The sequence below is a fragment of the Anas acuta genome, chromosome 3, assembly GCF_963932015.1.
Source record: "Anas acuta chromosome 3, bAnaAcu1.1, whole genome shotgun sequence".
NCBI lineage: Eukaryota > Metazoa > Chordata > Aves > Anseriformes > Anatidae > Anas > Anas acuta.
In genome coordinates, this window is record NC_088981.1 from 28,035,746 (window position 1) to 28,053,568 (window position 17,823).

Below are 17,823 nucleotides of genomic sequence, written 5' to 3' on the forward strand. Positions count from 1 at the left end.
ACACAATGGAAAGCAAGAGAAGTTAAGTGCCAAAATACTCCTAAAATATGGCCTCAGAGGGATTTAGACCAAAACTTGCTAACATCTAGTGAATTTTAATATTCTATTCTGACATCATTTTCTTTACTTGAAAACAAAAATGTCAACAACAGTAAAATCAGAATCCCAAAATCCTGGTCTCACTTTAAAAAAAAAATAGTAATAATTGTGTAACTCAGGAGTTTAAATACTGTGGTTATCTCTGGTGATCTGTAAGCTGCCTGAAGTGGAGCATTTTACTTCCATTAACTGATTAAATAAATGTATAAAACCGAAGTTTGAGCTGAAATTCAGGCTTTATAAACTTGCAATTTATGAAATTATATTTCTGAAGAAAAAAAAAAGTTTAAAAACAATCATACCAAGTACTATATAAAAATAAGTAATCAATATACAACGGATCCCAGGTTTTACTGAAAGAATAATAAAATACTGCACTTCAGATAGTAATAGCAAATGCAGTGTGAAATACCTAATACAATGCAAGGTCCATTGTTGGGGGTTAATAAATATAACTGTATTAAAAAGTCATCAGTCAGCAACAACAGTGAAGGAGAAATGGTTGGCTGTGATAGCCAATCACAGCATGAATTGAGCCAGCCAGAATATGCAGTTTAATGTAAATACTGGCTCTGTCAAGGCCTTTCCAATAAACATCTGAAGTATTAGTGGTATATAATATAAGATGTGGGTTTAAGCACATCTGTGTATAATTCTGGCTATCCTTACTCAAAAGAGATGAAATCAAAATGGAGGTTTGGAGGAAAGTCATTACATTAAATCACAGGAATTAAAATTCTGTAAGGAAAGTCAGAAAGAGTTGGGAATTAGTTAAGGCATGGTGAGATCAAATATCAGTAAGAGAAGTTTTAGAATAAAGTGTACAAGAAAAAATCCAGGTGGGTATTAGATAACAGTAAAACTACAAATCGGTAACGTGCTAACTTCTCAGGGAAGGGAGGGTGTAGAGCAAAACACATTTGCTGCCTAGGATCCTCTGTGGAAACAGAAAAAGAATAGGGAAAGGGACAATTTACCAGTCTGAAGATGGAAGCAAATCATTTTTGAAACAGTTTACATGATGAGATAATCTACAGTAGGACACACTGACCACCTGGGATCCTTTTTAGTCTTACATCTTAAGAAAAGACAGTTGTGTGACTGACGTTAGCCAGAAAGCTGTTTTGTCCCAGGCTTTCTCTATATTATTGCTCATCTCAGAAACACAAAGGACTTTATTTTCAAAACTTCTAAATATTTACAACGATATCAAGAGAAGTAGGAGATACTCTGAATTTCCATAAGCACAAGCAAAAATTTTCTCCCTGCTTTAAGTCCTTATCTGTACAGTGGAAATAATAACTCATTGTCTCAGAGATGTGTTGTAAAGCAACAATATTTAGTTGATATCTAGCTATGACTGATTAAGTCAGACTGAAAATGCTATTCTTTAGCAGTGGTAAATCTGTATGTGACAAAAAAGAAAATTTTAAATCAAGATTGCCAAGCAGGAAAGAAAATACAAAGCAAAACCCAGCCAAATGAGAGGCTAAGCATTCTGATATGACTTAATAAGCAGTGGGATGACAAGACTTTCCCAGAGGACACAGAAGTCAGTGCGAACAAGCCTTGACCAGTGTGAATTGACTGGTATTATAAACACCCAATAAAACATGTTCAAGAACATTCTTATGAGAGTCACTTGCTCTAAACAGACTTTTTTGCTTCGAGCCTCTGGGCCAAAGCAAAGAGACAATTAAGATTGTTACCTTAATTTCCCCACTGAGAGTTAGATTAGTAAGTGTTTGCTAAAGGATTCAGAGGGAAACAACCACAAGGGGAGAAATTCAACTAATTTACCTGTTTTCCATCTTGTTTGTGTGAACAGTATAGCTTGTGAGGCTGCACATTTTACCCCTTTACCCAGAGAAAGAAAATATTCTCCATAGCTTTCCAAGGCTTAGAGAGACAGTAAGTTTTATTTTCAGGGTCTGCTTCTACTTCATTTGATATCAGCATCCATTTTTTTTCTGACTTCGAAGAGGGTAAGTTAAGGAAAAAAAAATAGAAGCAATCACAATTAAAAAAGGATTCGTGTTGGGATGCTTCTGAGTGACATTAAGTGGCTGTGACTGTTTCCGCACTAAACTCTTCTTGCTGTCTTAAGTGGGAGTGTGCTAGGGTGATACTACTGTAATTTGGTGATACTCAGTGTGCTTGTGTTCTGACACAGCCTCCAAGCAGCTAGAGTAGGCATTTGATAATCAGTCCTTGATATTGCCCAGGAGCAAGGAAAAACAAAGTCCATATTTTCTGTTTTTGCTACCTGATACTGTCTGTACTTCCTTCCTAGCTTTGGAATTCTAACCTATTATCACGGAACCATAGAATCAACTGGGTTGGAGAAAATCTTCAAGAACATCAAGTCCAATCATCAACCTGACCTACCGAGTCCTATCACCAAACCATATCCCTTAGTGACACATCCACACATCTCTTGAATACCTCCAGGGATGGGAACTCCACCATTTCCCTGGGCAGTTCGTTCCAATGCTTGACCACCTTCTCCATGAAGAAATTCTCCCTAATGTCCAACCTAAACCTCACCTAGAGCAACTTGACACTGCTTCCTCACATCCTATTACTTGTCACCTGAGAAAAGAGGCCAACACCGTCCCTGCTGCAACCTCCTTTCAGGCACTTGTAGAGAATGATGAAATCTTCCCTCAGCCTCCTGTTGGCAGTGCTGACCAGGATGCTATTGGACTTACTGGCCACCGGGGAACAGTGCTGGCTCAGGTTTGACTGGCTGTCAACCAGCATCCCCAGCTCCTTTTCTAATGGGCAACTTTCCATTTACTCTTCCACAAGCCTGTATCACTGTATGGGGTTGTTATGACCCAAGCGCAGGACCTGCACTGAGCCTTGCTGAATGTCATGCAACTGGTCTAAGCCCATGGATCCGGCCTATCCAGATCCCTCTGCAGAGCCTTCCTACAGCAGATCAACACTCCCACCCAGCTTGGTATGACCTGTAAATATGCTGAGGGTGTACTCGATCCCCTCATCCAGATCACTGACAGAAATGTTAAACAAAACTGCTCCCAGTACTGAGCCCTGGGGAAAACCACTGGTGACTGGCCACCAACTTATTGAACTCCATTCACTAGAACCCTTTTGCAAAGCAGACAGTTCTTTATGGAGTTTCTCCAGGAGAATATTGTGGGAAACAATGACAAAGGCTTTACTAAATTCCAGATAAACATCATCCATAGCCTTTCCCTCCTTTATGCAGTGGGCCATCTTGTCATAGGAGGACATCTGTTTAGTTAGGCAGAACCTGCCCTTCATAAACCCATACTGGCTGCTTCAGATCACTCAACTGTTCTATATGTGCCATGTGAGGCCACTCAAGATAGGATAGAATAGAATAGTTCAGCTGAAAGAGACCTTCAAAGGTGATGCAGTCCAACTGCCTGACCTCTTCATGGCTAACCAAACGTTCAAGCATACTAATGAAGCTGTAAGATGATCTGCTCCATAATTTTCCCTCATACTGAGGTCAGACTGACAGGCCTCTATTTACCTAGATCCTCTTTCCTACCCTTCTTGTAGATTGGAGTCACATTCACTAACCTCCAGTCAACTATGACTTCCCCAGGTAGCTAGAACTGGTGGTAAATTACTGAAAATGGCTTAGCAAGCACTTCTGCCACCTCCTTCAGCACCCTTGAATGAATCCTGTTCAGCCCCATAGACTTATGAAAGTTCAAAACAGTTTCCCACTTCATTAAAGGTGCTTCATCTCACTCCTTGTCATCATCTTCCAATGCAGGTGGCTTGGTACCCTGACAAGAGTTGGCCTTTCTAGTAAAGACTGAGGCAAAAAAGCCATTACATTTTTCAGCCTTATCCTCATCTTCCATCACTATATTCTCCCCTTGCATCCGGGATGGAGATTCTCCTTAATCCTCTTTTTGCTGCTGATATATTTATAAAAGGATTTTTTATTTTCTTTTACTACTTTAACGAAAGTGAGTTCCAGTTGAACTTTGTCCCTTCTATTTTCTCCCTGCACAGCTTGACAACAGCTCTTTAGCCCTCCTGAGTTGCCCGTCCCTTCTTCCAGAGTTCATAAATTCTTTTTTTCTTCCTGAGTTCCAGAAGAAGCTCTCCGTTCAGCCAGGCTAGTCTTCTCCCCTACCAGCTCAACCTTTGGCACACTGGGACAGCCTGCTTCTGCACCTTTAAGATTTTATTCTTGAAGAAGGTTCAGCCTTCCTGGACTCCTTTACCTTTACACAGGTCATCTCTGGTTTCATGCTAAAACCAGCCTCAGCAGGAAGGCCTTTGTCTAGTTATTGTGGATCTTTTGAAACTGCAGATAGAAAAATGAGAGGAGGTTGGAAACAGCAAACATTTTTAATCTGAAATCTAGGTATGATATGAGGAAACACTAATACAACTATGAAAGTCTACATTAAATAAATAATTAAAAGAAAGCATAACTATGAAAATGATGATAAACATGCAATGAAAGAGAAAAAAAATCACGGTGGTAGAAAGAAGAATGCACCTAGGAGTAGACGGATTAGATAAGATAAAGAACTTTTAAGTATTCATGTCAGAAACTGGATTTCTAATGTTCAGACAGGCAGTATAAGTCTCCCAAAGGAAGGAGTAGAGTTTCACTGCATGAGTGTTTTAGCTGGAATATTAAATTAATTTTAAAATGTTCTTTCAAAACAACCCAGCAGATATACTCTATTTTTTGCAACCCCCTTAGGGTAATGAATGCAACAATATCATTTATTTCTTCTTGCACAATACATCCTGCAGATATAACAATGACATTTTTTCTATTCACTGCATAAGTGTATTAGATAACTTACATACTGAGACTGAACAATCTTTTATAGTGAAGGGCTGCAAAATAATAATGAACGGCAAATAGAAACAAACCTGTCATATTAGGATTTTCTGCCTTCGTATGCACAGCCCATTGCTAGCTTTTGGCAATGGAGAGTTGCAAACACAAAAAACCATTCCCAGCCACTACCAAAGGGTTTTTAGCTTCACTAAGAAAACTCTGACTGCTGTCAGGTGAGCTTGTAGCACAAAAGCAGTAAAAGCACACCACTTAAATGCTTGGCTCTGCATTTCTGGTTCTAATCTACAAGTGGATGGTACAGTACAGATAAAAGTAAACAATAACACAAAATAGATTATATTATCTTTAGCATATATTTCAGGAACTCAAATATTTTTAAAAAATTATGGCCCATTTTCTTAGTAATCTTTTAATAAACATGTTCATGCATGGATCTGTAGCTCACCAGTCTTTCTGTGGACCAGGGGCAGAGCTTCCATATTATCACAAGGGATAACAAACTATGTTTGAAACACTGTCTTACAGCAGCTTTAAACTCTGGAGATACAGTTAGTCCATTGAGACCTAGCTAAGACACATTCCAGAGGATTTACTTAGTGACAATATGCACAACACAAGCATCTGCAATAGAATCAGTTGGGGAAAATGAGGAAGTTAAACAGTCTCTTCCTAGGAAGCACATTATTGCTTGTTTAACTGCAACCTTTATACCCCTTTGTGAAAATAAACTACACAACAGTTTTAAGAAAGAATCCAGTGGATTTTGACGCGACACAAAATTTTCCAGTGTGCAGCCTCATGATGGATTAGTAGATTAGCTATATGCTTTAATGATTTCTATACTCAGTGAGGCTGAGGGTTCATTAAATGACTCTACAAATTAAGAAAAACTCCTATTCCCTTACAGCATCAAGAGACTCTGTGGGCCATCTTCTCTAGTCTTAACCAAATCCATTTTGGAGAATAGGATTAGCTTGGTTAAAAGGAGAGACTTAAGGTTCTATTTAATTCATTTCTTTGAATACTAAGTAGACTTTCACTACCATGGTAGCTGCATTTTATGTCCCCTGTGTGGCATGAACATTCATATCATGTGTTATTCACCTTTGACTACTGAGACACAGACAGCCCCAAATCAATCTAAAATTCCTTTGGAAAGTTTTGTAGTGAATTTCATTCTTATCATTAAATTAAAGGACAATTTTTTCACTTTTGTACTGAAAGATTAATAACAGTTTCACTCCAGGATTACAGAATAATGTTAATACTGTGATCTATTTAAAATGTTCCTTTAATTATCACTTATTTAATACATCTGTTGAAAGAAACAATCATTAAAATAATTATTTTGAGTATTCCATTACTCATAAATTCTATTACTCAAAAGAGTCATGAGATAGCAGATTCACTTACAGGAGGTTAATTAACTAAAATGGTTACAAAAAACATTTCCAACTCATGGGCAGCTATTTGGAATGGAAATGTTTATTGTAAGATTTCATTTAATTATACCATACAGGAAAGGCAGATATGGATGGCAGCTTGTCACAGAAAACTATTGTCCTATTATTTGTTTAGCTAACAAACTTAAAGAGTATTATTAGTGTAACTTAAGGTACTTGCGTAGCTTCCCGTTACTACATGATAATTTTCTAAAACCTTAGATACCTTTCTCATCCTGTGTACTTCTAGGCATGGCATTCTGTTATTTCTGCCACTTTTTGCATTAAACCCATTTTAGGCAGGACTTCAAGGGATTCATTTTACTTGCAGGTCCTCATGGAAAAAATCTAATGATTAGGCAGCCCTTCCATCATAGCTTTTCCAACCTGTGCTAACAATACTTATGCATCTGTAGCTATTATTATTAACCATTTCTATTTCCAGCTATTTTCTGTTCAGGCTGCCATCAGGAGATAAACTCATGTGGAATAGCCAAGAGGATTAGTCATGAGATAAGAAGGCTTTTATCAGGATGCCAGCAGCTTCTGTCTGGTCAATGGCCCATGTAAAGTTTGCCTCAGCTGAGACTCCAGGAGGCAAACATTCTCTCTGCAAAAACAAAGCTACAACTCTTCTTAATTTGTCTCCTTACTTGTAAGCTTTGGGGAGGATGAGTTTTAGAAGGACAAAAGCATCAAACAAGCTCTCCTAAGTCCCTGAAGATTGAAGAAATGAGAAACTACATCTACAACTTTAAGGAAAGCTTGCAATTCACTCAGTACTAATTATGCTATTTATTTTGTATTTAGTGTAGTTCAAAGTATTTTGGATGTAGTTTTCAAAAACATATAAGTACACAAACACTCTGTAGTAGTGATTATAAACCTAGCTGATAGACCATACAATCAACTATTTAAGCCTACAACAGATCAAAGCGTAGATTTATGCATGTAAGTGTTACTCTCAAGCCTGTCCCAAGACTCTCAGTCAGAAGAAATCTTTTCCTTTTTTTTTTTTTTTTCTTTTAGAGTTAATTATTCAAGTCATTATTCATGAGAAAGAGGTACAGTTATTTTAATATGCGAGCAGTCCACTCAATCATATACACATTTGAATCCTAGAACAGAAAAGGAAAGGAGTTCTTTGCTGGGGCTCAGTTTACACTGGAGGGGTAAATAGTTTCTCTGTGACAAACCAGAAAGGGAACACTATTTGTCAAGGTGATCATTTATACTCTGCTGTGAACAAATTCAGAGCCAGATACTGTTTATTAAAAGCCAAAAGTGTGCAATACATCCCTGCTTGAACTAATGCTTGCCGAAGCTGTTGGGGGTTAATATATTATTTTTGTAGACAAGATATTTCTCTGCTGTTTGAATGAATTTTCTATCAGATGTGTTGTAGTAGAAGGGGACAAAAACAACTTAAGGAACATTTCTAGAATATGAGGCAGAGGTTTCCTAGTCTATTTAAGCTAAGAATTCTTGTACTTCTGGATATCTTTTCTACAGTCCTATAGACTAACCCACATCGAGTGGAAGCAAGTGAGGTGGGAAATCACCAAGAATGAGCCATCTTGTTAAAAGCTCTTGTCCTGAATCACCGCTAAATACTACAGAATGGTTTCTGGAGATAGTAATCTCTCATTTCCCACTGAAATTATAATTAATTTTTTATTAAAAACAAAAACAAAAAACACTTTTCTGAGAAGAAGCTGCCTTTTGTCATTTTCTGAACATCAGCTGAAGCCAAGCTCGCCCTAGCAGCTCTGAAAGACAGAAAAGAGCAACACTCCATTCATGACTTGCAACCAGATGGGTAAAAAGAATGGTGAAGCAAGGCTGGTCTGTATGACTGCACAGGATGCTAGCTGCAGTGTCTCATACCTCTTCCCAAACTGACTAAATAATGTGTGTGTTATGCTTTAAAGTGCATCTGTCAGGTGCTACAATTTTTGGTTGAAGGCAGTAACCAGTTAGAGAAATAAGGAGCACTACTTTTACTCTTCAAGTGAAAGGTTACAGAGGAAAGGGAACCAGGGAGTCACTGGACCAGTTAAAAGATAAAGGAGAGACACTGAAGTGTTAAATTGCTACTCGCCAAGCTGATGACCGGGTCATGGATGCCTGGTGCTGTTTGCAGTTTTATTGCTGCTGTTAAATCTACAAGTTACATTTGGGGGTGGTTTTTCTTTTGTTCAATTGTTTATTCATATTGGACATGTTCTGTGGTGGCTGTCCTTCACTTGCATCACTCAGTAACATCTTAAACTTGGCACAGATGTCTCAAATTCTTTCTAAGCCACATAGTGAGAATCAAACCACATACCACGTCACAGGGCAACACAGCAGGATTCTTGCCTCTCTCAAAACTTATCTGACTGTATACTGCTGCAGTGTTCCTTAGTAAGTGCATTTGCTATTCCTTAACAAAAACATTCTGTCTACTCTGAGTGATGTATTAATACAGAAATGATTTCACATTTTGATTGTTTTACACATACACACACCATTTCTTTTCAGTATGGTATTTTATACTATCTTAACTACTCTTATTTTTGGCTGCTCAAACAAGTCCCAAACTCTTGAATATTTTCTGCAAGGACCCTCTTAATAGGCTTTCCACATAGAAATCTGCTGTTGAAAAAGAGACATTTTACAAGGACTGAGAGAAGGACAGCATTGAAAGAGGGCTGAATATAACTATTTTTCTGAAAAATAAATCAGGGTATTAAGACACGCAAAGAATACTCAGTGCAGATCTAGTCTTCTTCCCCTCTGTGTCTCAAAAAATAGCAGACAAATCTATGCCTTCAAGCCACTACTGAACAAGTGCTCTGGAATTGTTTTGGGTATGAAATCCCAGGAGAAGGCTGTGGTTCCTGTTCAGTGAGTGGAGGCATCATGCTGGAAGCAAACAAATAGCCTGCAATTCACAGCCAGAGGAGAAAAAAAAAAAAAAAAAAATGCTGGTAAGATTCCACATAACCACATTCTTCTGGAATGAAAAAATGAAAGCTCTTGTTTTGGACCTTTTTTTTTTTTGGTCTGTTCTGTATTCTGTACCCTCTCATTGCAAAGCAAATATGATGATTTCTGAGCAAAATGAACAACATTATCTAAAGCAATTGTAACTGTCTATTCAACACCGAAAAATAAATTAAATTACAGGAAAACTGAAAGATGCAGAGGTAGCTGTAGATTCCTTATGACTTTCTAACTATTCTGTATGCTATTCTGTCAGAATTCTCAAATACCAACATACTTCAAACTGAGTGCTGACATGGTCTCTAAATCTTGTGAAGTGTTCAGGGACTCTTTATGCAATGGAAACTGGCAGTATGAACACAGTCCTGGCAAGGTCATGAGCAGAGAGCCTCCTAAGCAACAGGAAGCAAAGAGGTACTTACTGCAAGGCCCTTAAGGGTAGCTGTGAGCATCAACAGCAACCTACAGGGCTCCCTCATGACCAGAGCCAAATATGCAGTGCAAATTGCCAGGATCCACCTGCTATTTCTGCATTTGAAATCTGCAGTGTTATTGATCCTTCCTCTGAAGCTAGAAGGGTACAAGTTTAACCATGAAAACACATGGGATTTCTGACTGCAAAAGTGGTAATGTATTGATCAAATGTACATATGTTTCCACTTAAATATATTATTAAATCATAACTAATAGAAGAAATAGTGGATGTGTCTATCACCAGAAGGATGAGAACATTTACAATTACTGAGACTTTAAAAGGTGGTAAGTTTTCAACAGAATGAATTCTGTTCACAGAACAAGGGATTTAAAGAGGCTGATATTCATCAGAAAACTGTATTCAACTACTAAAAACAGCAACTGTAGTTTCTAAAAATTTTTCTGAATATATGCTCTAGGGTAGGTAACAACATCGAAACATATAGTTGTAGATAAAGAATTCACAGTCTTATCAACATGATGAAGCCAAATGTTCAGTGTTCTCTACCTTTTGTGAAGATACAGCACATTAACTGAAAAACATTCTCATTATTTCAAGTGAAAAGCAGAAAGATTGTTAATTTCTTGTTTTGAAACCAGCCGTGTATTCAACATATTTGCCATATCTTGCAAGGATTAAAAAAAAAAATCCACAACAGTTTTCAGCTGTTCAAAACACTTCGGCAGAAATAGAGATAGCCACAACTCTATCATCAGCTTTAAATGGTATAAAATTCTTAGGCTTAAATAACTGTGAACAGAGACTTGTCCCCAAAAAACTAAATAAACTGAAAAAAACATTTTAGGAATAAAAGAAAGTATGTTAGGTGAGAAACAGGTATTGGAGGGATTTGAATGGAGCAGGTAGGAGTCTTAAAATGTTTTTGATTTCAGTTCTTAAAGGGAGATGTGAGTATTCCTGCCTCACCTGCTGGCCACATAGCTGCTGCACTTCTTCCATTTATATTAGTACTGGTTCTCCATTGAATGGCTGACACCAGTCAGCCACTCTCCTGATTGGTCCTTAAGAAGTACAGTAAAAAGAAGAGTAGTAAATATGATTCTGTATAAAATGGAACTTGGCATTGTAAAATTACAGTGCAAGTAAAAGGAAAGAAAATTACAGAAGAACATCTAGAAAACACTTCTTCCCCTATTGATGGGGGACTGACATTTATGTCAGTCCTTGGACTGACATAAATATTGACTTGACTACAGTTCATCTAAAGTATTGATTTTTTAAAACTGAAGTGGAAGAGCATAATAATAAATAAATAACACGTTATTACAGAACATAATGATAATAAAATAATTGACACTGGCATGTGCTTTCACTTGTATGAAATAGGCTATGATAATAAAATATCCTTGTAAAGGACCAAATAGAGGAAACCATCCAAAAGGTTATCAGAACAAGATTGTTCCTTTGATAACATCTCATGGAGGAAGACTTCCTTACCGTGTGGTGCCCTGTGGCTCATAATTCTCACTGAACTTCAGCCAGCTAATATCTTTTTAGTATCTTTACTTCTAATTTAAAAATAAAAGTTGAGGATAAGCTAAGCCTATTACTGCTTTCATTTTTAGCATTTTGGCAGTATCTGCCAGCATAGTAATAATCCTTTCAGGTTATTTTACCAATGTCTTGAATTACTTCACCTTCTAGAACATGTTATGGTACTTAATACTATGATACGCAACTATTACTAGGAGAAAAACAAGACTAAGATGGAGTAGAATGGCAAAACAGGATATTCTGGTCCCAAAGACAAGCTCCAGAATACAGAAGCATCTGTCCGTTGACTCAAATAATGCAGCTGCTTCTTCTGTGTCTATTCCTGAGTTATATTCCTCCAAAGATCCATCATGTAAGTAACAGTGAGAGTTGATTATATAGCTTTGTAAGAATAAAAATTACCATGTGGCAGGCTGGAATAAGAAGCTAGCCCAGATCTCTAGCTTTTTACAGCATGATGAGAAACTTTTGACCAGAACCAGGCCTTGTCTGGACATCAGGATCTAGCACTTTCTGTAAAGAATCTAATCAGTATGTGAATAGACAGAATCTGTTCTTCAATGTTCCACAGGACTAGAGTTCTCTGGATTTAGAAGGTATAAAATTGTAAATCCTTTAGAACAAGAATGGTAAAAAGAGATCTAAAAGAGAAAATAAGCTGTTTCACTTCCAGCTAGGCAACATGACACACTGACTTGAGAGATGTGTGTTCTCAGCAAGTAGATCCTATTAACTGGAAGAATGCCAGAAGAGGATCCTGGAACTGAATTCTAAAACTAGAAGAAACGGGAGAAAAAGAATCACAGATTTATCCCCATGTCTCACTGCTGCTTTATCACTGAAGGAAAAGAATTTTGAGTAAAACGTTAAGACCACATAAATTTCTAGAGCTTTCCTAATATTAGAAGGAATATATGAGGTGAAATTCTGTTTTAGCATTTGGGCAAAAAATTGAGAGCTGATCTGAGATCTTGTTATATCTTACAATACACATCTTTTTTCCCAATGTCTTTCCCAAGGATCTGAATGGCTGCTGACTGCTACCACTTAATATCCGTTCATCCCTTTTAAAGCCATTTATAATCCCTCAGGTAACTCAGTGTCTGAGGGTGATTGATTTGTCATAGCAAGGAGTAAAGAACTGAATTCCTGCAGCCAACTCTAAGTCAGAGTCCACTCCATGGAAAAATGTGACAATCTTCTGAAGTCAAGCTTCTTAGTAGTATTATTTGATACCATTTATTGCAAAAATCTTATGGTGGCCCTAATTACAATGTGACTCCTGATGCATTTAATTCTTCTGAGATAACAACATTATCGTGCTGACAGAAAATTTCTCTAGGGCTTTCTGATGCTGCAGGAAATTGCTTTATAAAAGAAGCACATATTTCTTAAACCTCGTAATGATCTAAAAAGTCAAATTAAATATTAGCTTGTAAAGGCAGCTAAGGAAAAAAAAGTATTTAAATGCAAGACACACAGATGGCCTTGACACTGCAATCAGGCAAAACATAAAATCACCGAGGAAATGTGGAGGTAGGTGTCACATTTACATCCATTTACTGGGGATTCTTGTTACTGTAACTTTTTAATAACTAAAATATACTTTAGGTTAGAGGAGGAATACAACCATCTTCCACCATATAGCAAAGAGGAGAATTTCCGCTCTTCTGTCTCTTCATGGTTACTACCTCTATTTTACATCTTCATAACTTAACATATTGGACTTTATGGAATTCAATTGCATCCCATAATTAAATAATTTCCTTATAGGTGTACCTTCTGAATCAACTGGGCTCCTGCAGCAAGGAAGACGTGAATTTAGCAGGAACTTACTTAGGCAAGGCTTTCTTGCCCATGAAACGGTTTTGACTTTGCCTGAAAGATAATTTTGTTTTGTGGTATTTAGCACTCAGATATATTCAGATTATTCACAGAAATACTAATAAAATGCTTAATAAAGAGCCATCTGAAGTTTTGACTAAGATGAGTCACAACATGTGAATTTAATCTCATAAAAGGAATTTAACTGCAAAGCTTCCTATTATTTCTGAGGTCTTCTGTGTTCAACTCCTTTATTATAGGAGTTTTTTTTTTATTTTCAATTCTATTAAATATGTGCTATCAATCCACGATGTAGGAAGCAATGAAGTGCAGCTGCAGACTCAAAGCCAGCATGAGCAGGAGGGGGTGTAAAATGTTTTCAGAAACACCTGGACTCACTGCAGGGAAGTCTATTTCAAGGACATGTAGAAACAACGCTAGAAAATTAAACTACTCCTAATATTTCCCAGGAAAACAATGCACCCAAAGACTATAAATGAATCTTTAAGCATCAGTCTCCTGATATAAGTTAAGATAGTAACTCCCTCTAGAGAAATAGTCAGAAGTAGGGGACTATATTTTGACACCTAGAGGTGAAAATATACAAACTGTACCAAAAACTTTCAAATACCACAGAGTAGGTCAGCAGAGGTGGGCAAAAGAATGAGGCACAAGAGGTGATTCACATTTCTACTTTAGTCTTCTTGTCTTCTTAAAGCATGTACCTGAGAGAACTTGAATTGAAGAGAACTCAACTGTGGGACCTCAAATTTTCAAGTACAATACTGAAAGCATTAGCTACCTTGAAAGACTGATTCGGTTACTAAATTGGAACCTTAGAGACAGAGTGTAAATATCTCCCTCACATTTATCACATTATAAAACTGATGAGAAAAGAGTCTCCTTATACAGGGAGGCTGTATGGGGAAAGCAGGTCAGTAAGTTGACAGTGTTGCCTTTTTTTGTTCTCCTTGCCTTTAAGCAGAACTCCCATCCGATGTTCAGAAAGTCTGTATGCAGAAACGCCCCAGACAACACACCTTGGAGAAAGGCAGCAGGGTGAGCAGTAAAACCAGAGATTCCATATGGAGTACAGCTGCCTGTGTCAGAATTCAGTTCAATCAGAGATGCAAAGGATCTTTCAGGTGGAAATGAAAGTAAACCCACAAGGGAAAATGTCAGATAAACTCTGATTTTGAATGAAATCTCTTCATGATAAAGCAAAACCAGAGGTTCTGAGCAGATTACTGAAACTGAATCTCCCTGCCAGAGTAATCAAAAGTGTAGGTTCAAACCTAAACTGAATTTCCTAGCTCAGTCTTGCTTTTGTTCTTTTTTCACATTCTTTTCATATATTCTATACAACATGCATACAAGTATGCAATATATATTGTATTGTCATTGTTAGAATAATTGTAGTTAAAATTCAGGAAACAAACTCCGTATACTGTTAACCTAGACCACAGAATTTAATCTTTTAACTAATACAGCTCAGCTAGTTAAAAAAGGTCACACGATATTTTCCTTTCTGCAAATATATTTGGAAATGTAAAAGAATACATGTAAACCCAGAGAACATCCACTATCCATGTAATTGCAATTAAAAAGCTGCACTATCAATTCAACAAGTTTGTATGAATATAGATCAGCCACTCTTTGTCTTCAGTAAAGATTACAAATCCCAGAGTTCACTATCACCTGCAGAAAAAAAAAAAAAAAAAAAAAAAAAAAAATCTGTAATGTTACTTGACCATGATGCAAAGCCCAATTTCCATCTGTCTTTGAGGACTGACATTGGTTGGTGTCACTGAGCTGTACTCCAGAGTTAACACTCAAGGAGTCTATCTAAAATGCAAAATTTTGAAAAACAGTATGTAGAACACTGTATTGGGAACACTTATTTTCATTGAACAACACTAATCTAAATCAGTGCTTGACAACCAAACTAGAGGTAGTACTGTATTCACTGCATATAAATTTTTTCTCCCTCCTCCCTCTAACTTCAAAATTATTTAGCTTGCATCATATTCAGTGTTTAAATTTTCCTATGAACAATTAATTATTATATGATCAGACAGTCTGAATTAAATGCACAACAGAGCTGATTTCTTCCTGACTTAGCCTGGAAGATCTTTAGGAATGTCCATAATGTCATCTTGATTTACAGCAGCCAGCAATGCTATTTATTACATCCAGTCTTAGTTATGAGATCTGACACTATATAACCTGACCAGAAAGTTCTATTAAGATCATCAAAAACGGTTTTTTTAAGGTAGTAATGAAACATTTCATAGATCTAGGGTAAAAGAGTAGGGGAAAAAAAAGGCTCTTAAATTACCTGGAAAGGTACACTGAAGAGAAAAACATGCACAGAAAGCATGGTAGTTTTTATGTAAAGTTGCAAAGTTTTTTCCCGATGAATTTTTTAAAGGCTCAATATAAGATAGTAAACAAAGTAAAATCTATAAGCAATTACAAATGAATACAGCAATAAAAGTTATGAATTAAGAAAAGAGATTTCTGATATTTGGGTATGAAATTATGGACTTTCATTTTTCTTTCAGTAAATAGCTAGTTGTTTTTTGTTGTTTGTTTTTGTTTTTGTTTTTTAACATCTTACCTTTGGTATCTTACAGAAGACTTCTGTTACAATGGCCAAGTGACGTGAAAATACTGCATTAAGCTATACAAATGTTACAATGAAGGTATTAAACAGAAATTCGAGACTTAAAGATGAAGAAAAGTAAAAGTGAGGACATTAAGACCTTAATGGGCAAATAATATAGTGATGAATTGGCTCATGAAGCAAGCACTATTTTGGGATGCTTAAAATCTGTTTGTCATAAAACTAAGTGTGGGAATTAAAAAATAAAACTAACACAATCAAAGTGTTTCAGACTGTACATGTATGAATCTGGAAGAAAGTTTGGAAAGTTTAGTTTAAAAAACAAAGACTGCAAAGTCATCAGTGACTGACTTTGTCACGATATTAAGCAGTGCTCTTAGGGAGCCAATGGATACTGACATAGAGAAACATCATAAAAGTCCAATTTAATCACATTTGCAAGTTTTCTGTTTCTTTCTCTCACTCCACTGCATGCAAAAAAATGTTTTTTATGTTATAAATTTGTCCTAAATGACAGCAACTTGAAAGCACCTCCTTGAAGTATTTTATCATTACCAATGAGGAACAGTTCACCTTTCATACAGTCATTAGCTTCTCTAATGGTTGGTGAAATGCTGGAACTCTGAAAGTCAACAGTAAATGAACTTAGACCTTTCCCAGTGTGAAATAAGCAAATTATTACAAAAAGTCAACAACAGACATTTCCTACTTTAGCCTGGCATTACCTGCACTATCTTTAACCTTCTCAAAATTGAGTGTTCAATTCAGATTACATGGCAGTTCAGAATAAGAGAGAAATTCAGCTTTTTTGCAAGCATCTTGGATAGTTGTATAGGCATCAACAAATATGTTACAGGCAACCTGAAAAAAAAATTTATTTTGAGGTTTACAAAGACTGGGTCATATCTGATTATATAATAGATCAAGTTACTGTGTTAATTTTCTTGAAAACACTTGGTTATCTCTCTCTTTTATTTTGAAGTTGAATCAAAGCATGTATTAAGATATTGTGATTTTCCTGCATTTGTTTTTTTGGAAGATAAGAAAGTAGAATGGATAACAGAAAACTTCGAAATCTGAGGGTACAAAACTATTATGTATACCCAGTGTCATGTTTAAAAATACTAATATATCTGAATTACATTTTATTATACAAATTACAGAATGTGCAATTTATGAAACTAAACACAGACCTTCCCTGACACTATTTCTGATACCACTGAGACTGGGATTCATCAGTGTAACTCTAAAATGAAAGAGCACTCATTTCACAAGACATCATTTTCACAAAATATAAATTTTTTCTCTCTACAGATCTACTCCTACTTCACAACAGCACTTGCTCATGAAAACATAGCTGGAAACTCAAATTATGTCTTGGACACATGTATGTCCCCTATAAGGGAGAAGATTTTTTTTTTTTAAAAAAAAAAAAAACTTCCCATATTGCCCAACTATCTAACTGGTTTTAAAAGATAAAAAACAAGAGTTCTGATAGAAAATAGCATGAAACACCCTCAGTTCAGCAGCATATACATGTACTATCCTTTTGTATCGACATTAAGACAAACATCTTCCACAGTAACAATCTTCTCTATACTAAGGCCAGAACTTTGGTTAGGGGAGATACTGGATTCTTGCAGGTAAAAAGATTTTTTTTTTTATCATTTCTCAGTTAATTTGCTTTGAAAAGGACAATTAGTTACTAGAAATCATATGCAATAGTTGTTTCTTATAATATTGCTAAAAATGTTAAAATAAACACTCATTCTCCCTTGAAAAAAGCCTTCAGTGAAAACATTCAGTATGAAAACAGTAATGTGTATTCACATAGCATGGGAGTAGGTGCAGCAGGAACAGTTTCAACCTGAATGGAGAAGCTGAGCAGCTGCCCCTTTGCCATGCCTCCAGGCACCACTCTGGGCTGCTACTGAGAGAGGGAAGAGCAGATTTCAGCTCATACAGCCCTCATCTGTCCTACCAGTAGTTAATGTGTCCCTGGAGGAGATTTCTGAGGATCAGA